This window comes from Crinia signifera, chromosome 11 (assembly GCF_055691185.1).
Source record: "Crinia signifera chromosome 11, ASM5569118v1, whole genome shotgun sequence".
NCBI lineage: Eukaryota > Metazoa > Chordata > Amphibia > Anura > Myobatrachidae > Crinia > Crinia signifera.
Genome location: NC_139227.1, coordinates 109424659 through 109436731, shown reverse-complemented (window position 1 = coordinate 109436731; position 12073 = coordinate 109424659). Strand labels below are relative to the sequence as shown.

At 36.9% G+C, this 12073-nt stretch overlaps 23 non-coding genes across 23 annotated transcripts; all 23 read left to right on the top strand.

Annotated features, from left to right (window-relative positions):
* Positions 1-41: 41 nt before the first annotated feature.
* On the top strand, positions 42-115 carry TRNAT-AGU (transfer RNA threonine (anticodon AGU)). Its single transcript has one exon. It is a non-coding gene; the product is annotated as a tRNA-Thr (tRNA).
* Positions 116-395: 280 nt separating this feature from the next.
* Positions 396-469, top strand: TRNAT-AGU (transfer RNA threonine (anticodon AGU)). The gene has a single exon. It is a non-coding gene; the product is annotated as a tRNA-Thr (tRNA).
* Positions 470-749: 280 nt separating this feature from the next.
* TRNAT-AGU (transfer RNA threonine (anticodon AGU)) lies at positions 750-823 on the top strand. Its single transcript has one exon. It is a non-coding gene; the product is annotated as a tRNA-Thr (tRNA).
* Positions 824-1437: 614 nt separating this feature from the next.
* On the top strand, positions 1438-1511 carry TRNAT-AGU (transfer RNA threonine (anticodon AGU)). The gene has a single exon. It is a non-coding gene; the product is annotated as a tRNA-Thr (tRNA).
* Positions 1512-1791: 280 nt separating this feature from the next.
* On the top strand, positions 1792-1865 carry TRNAT-AGU (transfer RNA threonine (anticodon AGU)). The gene has a single exon. It is a non-coding gene; the product is annotated as a tRNA-Thr (tRNA).
* Positions 1866-2144: 279 nt separating this feature from the next.
* Positions 2145-2218, top strand: TRNAT-AGU (transfer RNA threonine (anticodon AGU)). The gene has a single exon. It is a non-coding gene; the product is annotated as a tRNA-Thr (tRNA).
* Positions 2219-3540: 1322 nt separating this feature from the next.
* TRNAT-AGU (transfer RNA threonine (anticodon AGU)) lies at positions 3541-3614 on the top strand. The gene has a single exon. It is a non-coding gene; the product is annotated as a tRNA-Thr (tRNA).
* A 280-nt stretch (positions 3615-3894) lies between these two features.
* On the top strand, positions 3895-3968 carry TRNAT-AGU (transfer RNA threonine (anticodon AGU)). The gene has a single exon. It is a non-coding gene; the product is annotated as a tRNA-Thr (tRNA).
* Positions 3969-4248: 280 nt separating this feature from the next.
* TRNAT-AGU (transfer RNA threonine (anticodon AGU)) lies at positions 4249-4322 on the top strand. The gene has a single exon. It is a non-coding gene; the product is annotated as a tRNA-Thr (tRNA).
* A 280-nt stretch (positions 4323-4602) lies between these two features.
* TRNAT-AGU (transfer RNA threonine (anticodon AGU)) lies at positions 4603-4676 on the top strand. The gene has a single exon. It is a non-coding gene; the product is annotated as a tRNA-Thr (tRNA).
* A 280-nt stretch (positions 4677-4956) lies between these two features.
* Positions 4957-5030, top strand: TRNAT-AGU (transfer RNA threonine (anticodon AGU)). The gene has a single exon. It is a non-coding gene; the product is annotated as a tRNA-Thr (tRNA).
* Positions 5031-5310: 280 nt separating this feature from the next.
* On the top strand, positions 5311-5384 carry TRNAT-AGU (transfer RNA threonine (anticodon AGU)). Its single transcript has one exon. It is a non-coding gene; the product is annotated as a tRNA-Thr (tRNA).
* A 279-nt stretch (positions 5385-5663) lies between these two features.
* Positions 5664-5737, top strand: TRNAT-AGU (transfer RNA threonine (anticodon AGU)). The gene has a single exon. It is a non-coding gene; the product is annotated as a tRNA-Thr (tRNA).
* A 280-nt stretch (positions 5738-6017) lies between these two features.
* Positions 6018-6091, top strand: TRNAT-AGU (transfer RNA threonine (anticodon AGU)). Its single transcript has one exon. It is a non-coding gene; the product is annotated as a tRNA-Thr (tRNA).
* A 634-nt stretch (positions 6092-6725) lies between these two features.
* Positions 6726-6799, top strand: TRNAT-AGU (transfer RNA threonine (anticodon AGU)). Its single transcript has one exon. It is a non-coding gene; the product is annotated as a tRNA-Thr (tRNA).
* A 614-nt stretch (positions 6800-7413) lies between these two features.
* Positions 7414-7487, top strand: TRNAT-AGU (transfer RNA threonine (anticodon AGU)). The gene has a single exon. It is a non-coding gene; the product is annotated as a tRNA-Thr (tRNA).
* Positions 7488-8120: 633 nt separating this feature from the next.
* Positions 8121-8194, top strand: TRNAT-AGU (transfer RNA threonine (anticodon AGU)). The gene has a single exon. It is a non-coding gene; the product is annotated as a tRNA-Thr (tRNA).
* A 280-nt stretch (positions 8195-8474) lies between these two features.
* Positions 8475-8548, top strand: TRNAT-AGU (transfer RNA threonine (anticodon AGU)). The gene has a single exon. It is a non-coding gene; the product is annotated as a tRNA-Thr (tRNA).
* A 633-nt stretch (positions 8549-9181) lies between these two features.
* TRNAT-AGU (transfer RNA threonine (anticodon AGU)) lies at positions 9182-9255 on the top strand. The gene has a single exon. It is a non-coding gene; the product is annotated as a tRNA-Thr (tRNA).
* Positions 9256-9535: 280 nt separating this feature from the next.
* On the top strand, positions 9536-9609 carry TRNAT-AGU (transfer RNA threonine (anticodon AGU)). The gene has a single exon. It is a non-coding gene; the product is annotated as a tRNA-Thr (tRNA).
* Positions 9610-9889: 280 nt separating this feature from the next.
* TRNAT-AGU (transfer RNA threonine (anticodon AGU)) lies at positions 9890-9963 on the top strand. Its single transcript has one exon. It is a non-coding gene; the product is annotated as a tRNA-Thr (tRNA).
* A 614-nt stretch (positions 9964-10577) lies between these two features.
* Positions 10578-10651, top strand: TRNAT-AGU (transfer RNA threonine (anticodon AGU)). The gene has a single exon. It is a non-coding gene; the product is annotated as a tRNA-Thr (tRNA).
* A 633-nt stretch (positions 10652-11284) lies between these two features.
* TRNAT-AGU (transfer RNA threonine (anticodon AGU)) lies at positions 11285-11358 on the top strand. Its single transcript has one exon. It is a non-coding gene; the product is annotated as a tRNA-Thr (tRNA).
* Positions 11359-12073: the final 715 nt, after the last annotated feature.

Below are 12073 nucleotides of genomic sequence, written 5' to 3'. Positions count from 1 at the left end.
GAGAAGCAGGCAATTTTCAAGTAACACAGTAGCTTTCATGTGGTGCTGTGGCTTAGTTGGTTAAAGCGCCTGTTTAGTAAACAGGAGATCCTGAGTTCAAATCTCAGCAGTGCCTTATTTTCATTCCGTTTTCTGATCTTTGTGTGCAGGTTGCTGTTAAAGCATAGAAAAGTAAGATGTGCAAAATCTTTAGATTCATTCACTCTGGCTTACTTTGTCATCATTATACAGAGTTTAAAGAAGTCGGTAATTTCCAAGTAACACAGCATCTAAAATGTGGTGCTGTGGCTTAGATGGTTAAAACCTTTAGATTTATTCACTCTGGCTTAATTTGTTACTATTATACGAAGTTTAGAGAAGCAGACAATTTTCAAGTAACACAGTAGCTTTCATGTGGTGCTGTGGCTTAGTTGGTCAAAGCGCCTGTCTAGTAAACAGGAGATCCTGAGTTCAAATCTCAGCAGTGCCTTATTTTCATTCCGTTTTCTGATCTTTGTGTGCAGGTTGCGGTTAAAGCATAGAAAAGTTAGATGTGCAAAACCTTTAGATTCATTCACTATGGCTTACTTTGTCATCATTATACAAAGTTTAAAGAAGTCGGTAATTTCCAAGTAACACAGCATCTAAAATGTGGTGCTATGGCTTAGATGGTTAAAACCTTTAGATTTATTCACTCTGGCTTATTTTGTTACCATTATACGAAGTTTAGAGAAGCAGGCAATTTTCAAGTAACACAGTAGCTTTCATGTGGTGCTGTGGCTTAGTTGGTTAAAGCGCCTGTCTAGTAAACAGGAGATCCTGAGTTAAAATCTCAGCAGTGCCTTATTTTCATTCCGTTTTATGATCTTTGTGTGCAGGTTGCGGTTAAAGCATAGAAAAGTAAGATGTGCAAAACCTTTAGATTCATTCACTATGGCTTACTTTGTCATCATTATACAAAGTTTAAAGAAGTCGGTAATTTCCAAGTAACACAGCATCTAAAATGTGGTGCTGTGGCTTAGATGGTTAAAACCTTTAGATTTATTCACACTGGCTTATTTTGTTACCATTATACGAAGTTTAGAGAAGCAGGAAATTTTGAAGTAACACAGCAGCTTTCATGTGGTGCTGTGGCTTAGTTGAACAGGAGATCCTGAGTTCAAATCTCAGCAGTGTCTTATTTTCATTCCGTTTTCTGATCTTTGTGTGCAGGTTGCTGTTAAAGCATAGAAAAGTAAGATGTGCAAAACCTTTAGATTCATTCACTCTGGCTTACTTTGTCATCATTATACAAAGTTTAAAGAAGTCGGTAATTTCCAAGTAACACAGCATCTACAATGTGGTGCTGTGGCTTAGATGGTTAAAACCTTTAGATTTATTCACTCTGGCTTATTTTGTTACCATTATACGAAGTTTAGAGAAGCAGTCAATTTTCAAGTAACACAGCAGCTTTCATGTGGTGCTGTGGCTTAGTTGGTTAAAGCGCCTGTCTAGTAAACAGGAGATCCTGAGTTCAAATCTCAGCAGTGCCTTATTTTCATTCCGTTTTCTGATCTTTGTGTGCAGGTTGCTGTTAAAGCATAGAAAAGTAAGATGTGCAAAATCTTTAGATTCATTCACTCTGGCTTACTTTGTCATCATTATACAGAGTTTAAAGAAGTCGGTAATTTCCAAGTAACACAGCATCTAAAATGTGGTGCTGTGGCTTAGATGGTTAAAACCTTTAGATTTTTTCACTCTGGCTTAATTTGTTACCATTATACGAAGTTTAGAGAAGCAGGCAATTTTCAAGTAACACAGTAGCTTTCATGTGGTGCTGTGGCTTAGTTGGTCAAAGCGCCTGTCTAGTAAACAGGAGATCCTGAGTTCAAATCTCAGCAGTGCCTTATTTTCATTCTGTTTTAGGATCTTTGTTTGAAGTTTGCTGTTAAAGCATAGAAAAGAAGATGCGCAGAACCTTTAGATTCATTCACTCTGGCTTACTTTGTCATCATTATACAGAGTTTAAAGAAGTCGGTAATTTCCAAGTAACACAGCATCTAAAATGTGGTGCTGTGGCTTAGATGGTTAAAACCTTTAGATTTATTCACTCTGGCTTATTTTGTTACCATTATACGAAGTTTAGAGAAGCAGGCAATTTTCAAGTAACACAGTAGCTTTCATGTGGTGCTGTGGCTTAGTTGGTTAAAGCGCCTGTCTAGTAAACAGGAGATCCTGAGTTCAAATCTCAGCAGTGCCTTATTTTCATTCCGTTTTCTGATCTTTGTGTGCAGGTTGCTGTTAAAGCATAGAAAAGTAAGATGTGCAAAATCTTTAGATTCATTCACTCTGGCTTACTTTGTCATCATTATACAGAGTTTAAAGAAGTCGGTAATTTCCAAGTAACACAGCATCTAAAATGTGGTGCTGTGGCTTAGATGGTTAAAACCTTTAGATTTATTCACTCTGGCTTAATTTGTTACTATTATACGAAGTTTAGAGAAGCAGACAATTTTCAAGTAACACAGTAGCTTTCATGTGGTGCTTTGGCTTAGTTGGTCAAAGCGCCTGTCTAGTAAACAGGAGATCCTGAGTTCAAATCTCAGCAGTGCCTTATTTTCATTCCGTTTTCTGATCTTTGTGTGCAGGTTGCGGTTAAAGCATAGAAAAGTAAGATGTGCAAAACCTTTAGATTCATTCACTATGGCTTACTTTGTCATCATTATACAAAGTTTAAAGAAGTCGGTAATTTCCAAGTAACACAGCATCTAAAATGTGGTGCTATGGCTTAGATGGTTAAAACCTTTAGATTTATTCACTCTGGCTTATTTTGTTACCATTATACGAAGTTTAGAGAAGCAGGCAATTTTCAAGTAACACAGTAGCTTTCATGTGGTGCTGTGGCTTAGTTGGTTAAAGCGCCTGTCTAGTAAACAGGAGATCCTAAATTAAAATCTCAGCAGTGCCTTATTTTCATTCCGTTTTATGATCTTTGTGTGCAGGTTGCGGTTAAAGCATAGAAAAGTAAGATGTGCAAAACCTTTAGATTCATTCACTATGGCTTACTTTGTCATCATTATACAAAGTTTAAAGAAGTCGGTAATTTCCAAGTAACACAGCATCTAAAATGTGGTGCTGTGGCTTAGATGGTTAAAACCTTTAGATTTATTCACACTGGCTTATTTTGTTACCATTATACGAAGTTTAGAGAAGCAGGCAATTTTGAAGTAACACAGCAGCTTTCATGTGGTGCTGTGGCTTAGTTGAACAGGAGATCCGGAGTTCAAATCTCAGCAGTGTCTTATTTTCATTCCGTTTTCTGATCTTTGTGTGCAGGTTGCTGTTAAAGCATAGAAAAGTAAGATGTGCAAAACCTTTAGATTCATTAACTCTGGCTTACTTTGTCATCATTATACAAAGTTTAAAGAAGTCGGTTATTTCCAAGTAACACAGCATCTACAATGTGGTGCTGTGGCTTAGATGGTTAAAACCTTTAGATTTATTCACTCTGGCTTATTTTGTTACCATTATACGAAGTTTAGAGAAGCAGTCAATTTTCAAGTAACACAGCAGTTTTCATGTGGTGCTGTGGCTTAGTTGGTTAAAGCGCCTGTCTAGTAAACAGGAGATCCTGAGTTCAAATCTCAGCAGTGCCTTATTTTCATTCCGTTTTCTGATCTTTGTGTGCAGGTTGCTGTTAAAGCATAGAAAAGTAAGATGTGCAAAATCTTTAGATTCATTCACTCTGGCTTACTTTGTCATCATTATACAGAGTTTAAAGAAGTCGGTAATTTCCAAGTAACACAGCATCTAAAATGTGGTGCTGTGGCTTAGATGGTTAAAACCTTTAGATTTATTCACTCTGGCTTAATTTGTTACCATTATACGAAGTTTAGAGAAGCAGGCAATTTTCAAGTAACACAGTAGCTTTCATGTGGTGCTGTGGCTTAGTTGGTTAAAGCGCCTGTCTAGTAAACAGGAGATCCTGAGTTCAATTCTCAGCAGTGCCTTATTTTCATTCCGTTTTCTGATCTTTGTGTGCAGGTTGCTGTTAAAGCATAGAAAAGTAAGATGTGCAAAATCTTTAGATTCATTCACTCTGGCTTACTTTGTCATCATTATACAGAGTTTAAAGAAGTCGGTAATTTTCAAGTAACACAGCATCTAAAATGTGGTGCTGTGGCTTAGATGGTTAAAACCTTTAGATTTATTCACTCTGGCTTAATTTGTTACCATTATACAAAGTTTAGAGAAGCAGACAATTTTCAAGTAACACAGTAGCTTTCATGTGGTGCTGTGGCTTAGTTGGTCAAAGCGCCTGTCTAGTAAACAGGAGATCCTGAGTTCAAATCTCAGCAGTGTCTTATTTTCATTCCGTTTTCTGATCTTTGTGTGCAGGTTGCTGTTAAAGCATAGAAAAGTAAGATGTGCAAAATCTTTAGATTCATTCACTCTGGCTTACTTTGTCATCAGTATACAAAGTTTAAAGAAGTTGGTAATTTCCAAGTAACACAGCATCTAAAATGTGGTGCTGTGGCTTAGATGGTTAAAACCTTTAGATTTATTCACTCTGGCTTAATTTGTTACCATTATACGAAGTTTAGAAAAGCAGGCAATTTTCAAGTAACACAATAGCTTTCATGTGGTGCTGTGGCTTAGTTGGTCAAAGCGCCTGTCTAGTAAACAGGAGATCCTGAGTTCAAATCTCAGCAGTGCCTTATTTTCATTCCGTTTTATGATCTTTGTGTGCAGGTTGCGGTTAAAGCATAGAAAAGTAAGATATGCAAAATCTTTAGATTCATTCACTATGGCTTACTTTGTCATCATTATACAAAGTTTAAAGAAGTCGGTAATTTCCAAGTAACACAGCATCTAAAATGTGGTGCTATGGCTTGGATGGTTAAAACCTTTAGATTTATTCACTCTGGCTTATTTTGTTACCATTATACGAAGTTTAGAGAAGCAGGCAATTTTCAAGTAACACAGTAGCTTTCATGTGGTGCTGTGGCTTAGTTGGTTAAAGCGCCTGTCTAGTAAACAGGAGATCCTGAGTTCAAATCTCAGCAGTGCCTTATTTTCATTCCGTTTTCTGATCTTTGTGTGCAGGTTGCGGTTAAAGCATAGAAAAGTAAGATGTGCAAAATCTTTAGATTCATTCACTCTGGCTTACTTTGTCATCATTATACAGAGTTTAAAGAAGTCAGTAATTTCCAAGTAACACAGCATCTAAAATGTGGTGCTGTGGCTTAGATGGTTAAAACCTTTAGATTTATTCACTCTGGCTTAATTTGTTACCATTATACGAAGTTTAGAGAAGCAGGCAATTTTCAAGTAACACAGTAGCTTTCATGTGGTGCTGTGGCTTAGTTGGTCAAAGCGCCTGTCTAGTAAACAGGAGATCCTGAGTTCAAATCTCAGCAGTGCCTTATTTTCATTCTGTTTTAGGATCTTTGTTTGAAGTTTGCTGTTAAAGCATAGAAAATAAGATGTGCAAAACCTTTAGATTCATTCACTATGGCTTACTTTGTCATCATTATACAAAGTTTAAAGAAGTCGGTAATTTCCAAGTAACACAGCATCTAAAATGCGGTGCTGTGGCTTAGATGGTTAAAACCTTTAGATTTATTCACACTGGCTTATTTTGTTACCATAATACGAAGTTTAGAGAAGCAGGCAATTTTGAAGTAACACAGCAGCTTTCATGTGGTGCTGTGGCTTAGTTGGTTAAAGCGCCTGTCTAGTAAACAGGAGATCCTGAGTTCAAATCTCAGCAGTGCCTTATTTTCATTCCGTTTTATGATCTTTGTGTGCAGGTTGCGGTTAAAGCATAGAAAAGTAAGATGTGCAAAACCTTTAGATTCATTCACTATGGCTTACTTTGTCATCATTATACAAAGTTTAAAGAAGTCGGTAATTTCCAAGTAACACAGCATCTAAAATGTGGTGCTGTGTCTTAGATGGTTAAAACCTTTAGATTTATTCACTCTGGCTTAATTTGTTACCATTATACGAAGTTTAGAGAAGCAGACAATTTTCAAGTAACACAGTAGCTTTCATGTGGTGCTGTGGCTTAGTTGGTCAAAGCGCATGTCTAGTAAACATGAGATCCTGAGTTCAAATCTCAGCAGTGCCTTATTTTCATTCCGTTTTCTGATCTTTGTGTGCAGGTTGCTGTTAAAGCATAGAAAAGTAAGATGTGCAAAATCTTTAGATTCATTCACTCTGGCTTACTTTGTCATCATTATACAGAGTTTAAAGAAGTCGGTAATTTCCAAGTAACACAGCATCTAAAATGTGGTGCTGTGGCTTAGATGGTTAAAACCTTTAGATTTATTCACTCTGGCTTAATTTGTTACCATTATACGAAGTTTAGAGAAGCAGACAATTTTCAAGTAACACATTAGCTTTCATGTGGTGCTTTGGCTTAGTTGGTCAAAGCGCCTGTTTAGTAAACAGGAGATCCTGAGTTCAAATCTCAGCAGTGCCTTATTTTCATTCCGTTTTCTGATCTTTGTGTGCAGGTTGCTGTTAAAGCATAGAAAAGTAAGATGTGCAAAATCTTTAGATTCATTCACTCTGGCTTACTTTGTCATCATTATACAGAGTTTAAAGAAGTCGGTAATTTCCAAGTAACACAGCATCTAAAATGTGGTGCTGTGGCTTAGATGGTTAAAACCTTTAGATTTATTCACTCTGGCTTAATTTGTTACCATTATACGAAGTTTAGAGAAGCAGACAATTTTCAAGTAACACATTAGCTTTCATGTGGTGCTGTGGCTTAGTTGGTTAAAGCGCCTGTCTAGTAAACAGGAGATCCTGAGTTCAAATCTCAGCAGTGCCTTATTTTCATTCCGTTTTCTGATCTTTGTGTGCAGGTTGCTGTTAAAGCATAGAAAAGTAAGATGTGCAAAATCTTTAGATTCATTCACTCTGGCTTACTTTGTCATCAGTATACAAAGTTTAAAGAAGTTGGTAATTTCCAAGTAACACAGCATCTAAAATGTGGTGCTGTGGCTTAGATGGTTAAAACCTTTAGATTTATTTACTCTGGCTTAATTTGATACCATTATACGAAGTTTAGAGAAGCAGGCACTTTTCAACTAACACAGTAGCTTTCATGTGGTGCTGTGGCTTAGTTGAACAGGAGATCCTGAGTTCAAATCTCAGCAGTGTCTTATTTTCATTCCGTTTTCTGATCTTTGTGTGCAGGTTGCTGTTAAAGCATAGAAAAGTAAGATGTGCAAAATCTTTAGATTCATTCACTCTGGCTTACTTTGTCATCATTATACAGAGTTTAAAGAAGTCGGTAATTTCCAAGTAACACAGCATCTAAAATGTGGTGCTGTGGCTTAGATGGTTAAAACCTTTAGATTTATTCACTTTGGCTTATTTTGTTACCATTATACGAAGTATAGAGAAGCAGTCAATTTTCAAGTAACACAGCAGCTTTCATGTGGTGCTGTGGCTTAGTTGGTTAAAGCGCCTGTCTAGTAAACAGGAGATCCTGAGTTCAAATCTCAGCAGTGCCTTATTTTCATTCCGTTTTCTGATCTTTGTGTGCAGGTTGCTGTTAAAGCATAGAAAATAAGATGCGCAGAACCTTTAGATTCATTCACTATGGCTTACTTTGTCATCATTATACAAAGTTTAAAGAAGTCGGTAATTTCCAAGTAACACAGCATCTAAAATGTGGTGCTGTGGCTTAGATGGTTAAAACCTTTAGATTTATTCACACTGGCTTATTTTGTTACCATTATACGAAGTTTAGAGAAGCAGGCAATTTTCAAGTAACACAGCAGCTTTCATGTGGTGCTGTGGCTTAGTTGGTCAAAGCGCCTGTCTAGTAAACAGGAGATCCTGAGTTCAAATCTCAGAAGTGCCTTATTTTCATTCCGTTTTCTGATCTTTGTGTGCAGGTTGCTGTTAAAGCATAGAAAAGTAAGATGTGCAAAATCTTTAGATTCATTCACTCTGGCTTACTTTGTCATCATTATACAGAGTTTAAAGAAGTCGGTAATTTCCAAGTAACACAGCATCTAAAATGTGGTGCTGTGGCTTAGATGGTTAAAACCTTTAGATTTATTCACTCTGGCTTAATTTGTTACTATTATACGAAGTTTAGAGAAGCAGACAATTTTCAAGTAACACATTAGCTTTCATGTGGTGCTGTGGCTTAGTTGGTCAAAGCGCCTGTTTAGTAAACAGGAGATCCTGAGTTCAAATCTCAGCAGTGCCTTATTTTCATTCCGTTTTCTGATCTTTGTGTGCAGGTTGCTGTTAAAGCATAGAAAAGTAAGATGTGCAAAATCTTTAGATTCATTCACTCTGGCTTACTTTGTCATCAGTATACAAAGTTTAAAGAAGTTGGTAATTTCCAAGTAACACAGCATCTAAAATGTGGTGCTGTGGCTTAGATGGTTAAAACCTTTAGATTTATTCACTCTGGCTTAATTTGTTACCATTATACGAAGTTTAGAGAAGCAGGCAATTTTCAAGTAACACAGTAGCTTTCATGTGGTGCTGTGGCTTAGTTGGTCAAAGCGCCTGTCTAGTAAACAGGAGATCCTGAGTTCAAATCTCAGCAGTGCCTTATTTTCATTCTGTTTTAGGATCTTTGTTTGAAGTTTGCTGTTAAAGCATAGAAAATAAGATGTGCAGAACCTTTAGATTCATTCACTATGGCTTACTTTGTCATCATTATACAAAGTTTAAAGAAGTCGGTAATTTCCAAGTAACACAGCATCTAAAATGTGGTGCTGTGGCTTAGATGGTTAAAACCTTTAGATTTATTCACACTGGCTTATTTTGTTACCATTATACGAAGTTTAGAGAAGCAGGCAATTTTCAAGTAACACAGCAGCTTTCATGTGGTGCTGTGGCTTAGTTGGTTAAAGCGCCTGTCTAGTAAACAGGAGATACTGAGTTCAAATCTCAGCAGTGCCTTATTTTCATTCCGTTTTATGATCTTTGTGTGCAGGTTGCGGTTAAAGCATAGAAAAGTAAGATGTGCAAAACCTTTAGATTCATTCACTAAGGCTTACTTTGTCATCATTATACAAAGTTTAAAGAAGTCGGTAATTTCCAAGTAACACAGCATCTAAAATGTGGTGCTATGGCTTAGATGGTTAAAACCTTTAGATTTATTCACTCTGGCTTATTTTGTTACCATTATACGAAGTTTAGAGAAGCAGGCAATTTTCAAGTAACACAGTAGCTTTCATGTGGTGCTGTGGCTTAGTTGGTTAAAGCGCCTGTCTAGTAAACAGGAGATCCTGAGATCAAATCTCAGCAGTGCCTTATTTTCATTCCGTTTTCTGATCTTTGTGTGCAGGTTGCGGTTAAAGCATAGAAAAGTAAGATGTGCAAAATCTTTAGATTCATTCACTCTGGCTTACTTTGTCATCATTATACAGAGTTTAAAGAAGTCGATAATTTCCAAGTAACACAGCATCTAAAATGTGGTGCTGTGGCTTAGATGGTTAAAACCTTTAGATTTATTCACACTGGCTTATTTTGTTACCATTATACGAAGTTTAGAGAAGCAGGCAATTTTGAAGTAACACAGCAGCTTTCATGTGGTGCTGTGGCTTAGTTGGTTAAAGCGCCTGTCTAGTAAACAGGAGATCCTGAGTTCAAATCTCAGCAGTGCCTTATTTTCATTCCGTTTTCTGATCTTTGTGTGCAGGTTGCTGTTAAAGCATAGAAAAGTAAGATGTGCAAAATCTTTAGATTCATTCACTCTGGCTTACTTTGTCATCATTATACAGAGTTTAAAGAAGTCGGTAATTTCCAAGTAACACAGCATCTAAAATGTGGTGCTGTGGCTTAGATGGTTAAAACCTTTAGATTTATTCACTCTGACTTAATTTGTTACCATTATACGAAGTTTAGAGAAGCAGACAATTTTCAAGTAACACGATAGCTTTCATGTGGTGCTGTGGCTTAGTTGGTCAAAGCGCCTGTCTAGTAAACAGGAGATCCTGAGTTCAAATCTCAGCAGTGCCTTATTTTCATTCCGTTTTCTATTCTTTGTGTGCAGGTTGCTGTTAAAGCATAGAAAAGTAAGATGTGCAAAATCTTTAGATTCATTCACTCTGGCTTACTTTGTCATCAGTATACAAAGTTTAAAGAAGTTGGTAATTTCCAAGTAACACAGCATCTAAAATGTGGTGCTGTGGCTTAGATGGTTAAAACCTTTAGATTTATTTACTCTGGCTTAATTTGTTACCATTATACGAAGTTTAGAGAAGCAGGCACTTTTCAACTAACACAGTAGCTTTCATGTGGTGCTGTGGCTTAGTTGAACAGGAGATCCTGAGTTCAAATCTCAGCAGTGTCTTATTTTCATTCCGTTTTCTGATCTTTGTGTGCAGGTTGCTGTTAAAGCATAGAAAAGTAAGATGTGCAAAACCTTTAGATTCATTCACTCTGGCTTACTTTGTCATCATTATACAAAGTTTAAAGAAGTCGGTAATTTCCAAGTAACAGAGCATCTAAAATGTGGTGCTGTGGCTTAGATGGTTAAAACCTTTAGATTTATTCACTTTGGCTTATTTTGTTACCATTATACGAAGTATAGAGAAGCAGTCAATTTTCAAGTAACACAGCAGCTTTCATGTGGTGCTGTGGCTTAGTTGGTTAAAGCGCCTGTCTAGTAAACAGGAGATCCTGAGTTCAAATCTCAGCAGTGCCTTATTTTCATTCCGTTTTCTGATCTTTGTGTGCAGGTTGCTGTTAAAGCATAGAAAATAAGATGCGCAGAACCTTTAGATTCATTCACTATGGCTTACTTTGTCATCATTATACAAAGTTTAAAGAAGTCGGTAATTTCCAAGTAACACAGCATCTAAAATGTGGTGCTGTGGCTTAGATGGTTAAAACCTTTAGATTTATTCACACTGGCTTATTTTGTTACCATTATACGAAGTTTAGAGAAGCAGGCAATTTTCAAGTAACACAGCAGCTTTCATGTGGTGCTGTGGCTTAGTTGGTCAAAGCGCCTGTCTAGTAAACAGGAGATCCTGAGTTCAAATCTCAGAAGTGCCTTATTTTCATTCCGTTTTCTGATCTTTGTGTGCAGGTTGCTGTTAAAGCATAGAAAAGTAAGATGTGCAAAATCTTTAGATTCATTCACTCTGGCTTACTTTGTCATCATTATACAGAGTTTAAAGAAGTCGGTAATTTCCAAGTAACACAGCATCTAAAATGTGGTGCTGTGGCTTAGATGGTTAAAACCTTTAGATTTATTCACTCTGGCTTAATTTGTTACTATTATACGAAGTTTAGAGAAGCAGACAATTTTCAAGTAACACAGTAGCTTTCATGTGGTGCTGTGGCTTAGTTGGTCAAAGCGCCTGTCTAGTAAACAGGAGATCCTGAGTTCAAATCTCAGCAGTGCCTTATTTTCATTCCGTTTTCTGATCTTTGTGTGCAGGTTGCGGTTAAAGCATAGAAAAGTAAGATGTGCAAAACCTTTAGATTCATTCACTATGGCTTACTTTGTCATCATTATACAAAGTTTAAAGAAGTCGGTAATTTCCAAGTAACACAGCATCTAAAATGTGGTGCTATGGCTTAGATGGTTAAAACCTTTAGATTTATTCACACTGGCTTATTTTGTTACCATTATACGAAGTTTAGAGAAGCAGGCAATTTTCAAGTAACACAGTAGCTTTCATGTGGTGCTGTGGCTTAGTTGGTTAAAGCGCCTGTCTAGTAAACAGGAGATCCTAAATTAAAATCTCAGCAGTGCCTTATTTTCATTCCGTTTTATGATCTTTGTGTGCAGGTTGCGGTTAAAGCATAGAAAAGTAAGATGTGCAAAACCTTTAGATTCATTCACTATGGCTTACTTTGTCATCATTATACAAAGTTTAAAGAAGTCGGTAATTTCCAAGTAACACAGCATCTAAAATGTGGTGCTGTGGCTTAGATGGTTAAAACCTTTAGATTTATTCACACTGGCTTATTTTGTTACCATTATACGAAGTTTAGAGAAGCAGGCAATTTTGAAGTAACACAGCAGCTTTCATGTGGTGCTGTGGCTTAGTTGAACAGGAGATCCTGAGTTCAAATCTCAGCAGTGTCTTATTTTCATTCCGTTTTCTGATCTTTG